This window comes from Neovison vison, chromosome 6, assembly GCF_020171115.1.
Source record: "Neovison vison isolate M4711 chromosome 6, ASM_NN_V1, whole genome shotgun sequence".
NCBI classification, from domain to species: domain Eukaryota; kingdom Metazoa; phylum Chordata; class Mammalia; order Carnivora; family Mustelidae; genus Neogale; species Neogale vison.
The window spans coordinates 197,720,419-197,722,649 of NC_058096.1; positions in this window are offsets into that span (position 1 = coordinate 197,720,419).

Sequence of the window (2,231 nt, forward strand, 5' to 3'; positions counted from 1 at the left end):
GCCATTGTTGGTCAGTCTCTGTTACTTGCAACCAGAGTATTCCTGACACAGAAGGCCAGCCCTGATGCCTAGAATAACCACCAGCCTGTACTGAAAATCCAGATTCCTCTTTCCCATTAGAAACCAAGGGGAGGAGTGGGGTGCCTGGGTGGCTCAGTGGGTTAAAGCCTCTGCCTTCGGCTCAGGTCATGATCTCAGGGTCTGGGATCGAGCCGCACATTGGGCTCTCTGCTCAGCAGGGAGCCTGCTAGCCTGCTTCCCCCCCCTCTCTCTGCCTGCCTCTCCACCTACTTGTGATCTCTCGCTCTCTGACCAAAAAATAAATAAAATCTTTAAAAAAAAAAAAAAAGTTAAAAGAAAAAAAAAAGTGGAGGGGCACCTGGGTGGCTTAGTCAGTTAAGTATCATCTGACTTGTGATTTCAGCTCAGGTTATCATCTCAGGGTCGTGGGATCGAGCCCCATGCTGAGCTCCACACTCCGTAGGGGGTCTGCTTGAAGATTCTCTCTCCCTCCCTCCCTCCCTCCCAGACCCCTTACACACACACACACACACACACACACACACGTATGCTCTCTCTCAAATAAATACATAAATCTTAAAAATATTTTTTTTTTTTAAAAGAACGAAACTAGCTGGATTCGGATCGCCAGCAGCAATGCCTGAGATCTGTTTCTCCGCCTCTTCTCCGCACAGCCCACACACCAGTCTGGTATCTGGGCACCCTTACTTCACACAGCATTTAGTACGGATTTGCTGAGGGCCTGCTCGGTGCCAGGAAGCACGCTGTGTGCTGGGGGCACAGTCGGAAACCAAACGAGGAGATCATTGCCGTGGCCGCCTCCTCGCTGGTCTCCCTGCTTCTGCCCTGCCCCCTCTGGCCTATTCTGGAGAGAGCAGCCCAAACGAGCCTGTGAACATGGAAGACAGGTCTTGGCGCTCCTCCGCCCAGAGCCGTCCCTGACGCCGCCATCCCCATGACAGCCTTCCTGCCACCCGGCGTGCCCTGCCTGTCCAGCTCCCTCTTCACCTCTGGCCTCCTGCCTTCTGCCCTCCACAGCCGCCGGCCCAGTCTCCTCATGCCCCACATCCCACGAGGTGCCTTTTCACCTTCTTTCCTCAGAGAGACATACAGTCCTCTGCCCCCACAATCTTCAGGACTTTTTTCTATGCTCTTTCTAAAGGAGGCCCTCCGTGGCCGACCCGGCCGACTCCCAGCGTCTCATACACACTTCCTATCCTTCCTTCCCCGTCTTCTTTTTCCTCCTCACCATTTGCCGCCACCAAACACACATCTTCCTTGTTTACCTCGTGTGAGTCCCCTAGCGAAAACGTCCCCTCCATGAGGGCAGAGATGTTTGTCTGTCTCATTTCCTGCTGAATCCCAAATGGCCGTGCTCCCTCCTCCTTCCCCGCCAGCAGGTGCTCCCCCGGGGAGCAGGAATTCAGTCCCGTCCCACTGGCGGCTTTGAGAAAAGGCAGCAGCCAAATAGAACTTGGGGCTCCAGCCATGCAGCAGGTGCTCAATTCCTGTTTGTTGAATGACGAGTGAGTGAGAAGGCGCTTCTCCCGAGGCAGCACCGCCATCACCTACCTGCCTCCTCCCTCCACAATCCCACCTGGGCCCAGAGATGCCAGTTTGGTCCAGAAGCTTTCCTCTGGCTGCTTGGGCGGTTGTCAGTACACCTGGCCCCGACCGCCGACAAGACCAACACTGGAGCCGTGTGGCTGCTGCGTGCCATTCTGTGGCCATCCAGAGAGTTAGAACATTCCCGAAGGCAGAGATCGGGTCATTGCCGGGTCCTGGGGACCCTGGAGAAGGAAAGGAGCCCTGACATCAGACTCTGCCTTTACAGGAGAACCAAGGGCAGCAAGCCCATTCTCACGAAGCACCCCTCTCCCCCTATACCTACCAGAACCACAAGCCCCAGTCTGGGTTTGGGGTGAACCCTCTTCAATGGCTGATAGGCCCAAATACACAACCTGGGAGACAGACCTCAGGAGGTGAAGCCCCCCCCCCCCGATTCTGCATATGTAGCCCAGGGGAGCCCTCAGAACCCAGAAGCCTTTGTTGGGCAGCCTCACCTCCGCTAGGGATTATACAACTTCCAAGCTCCTGGGGGGCAGGGACTGTGGCTGATTCGGCTTCCATTTGCCAGTACCAACCCAGGTGTTCCAAAAGCTGTGACTGGGTGTCAGTTACGGTCACTGCATTTACGGAAGGCCAGCAAT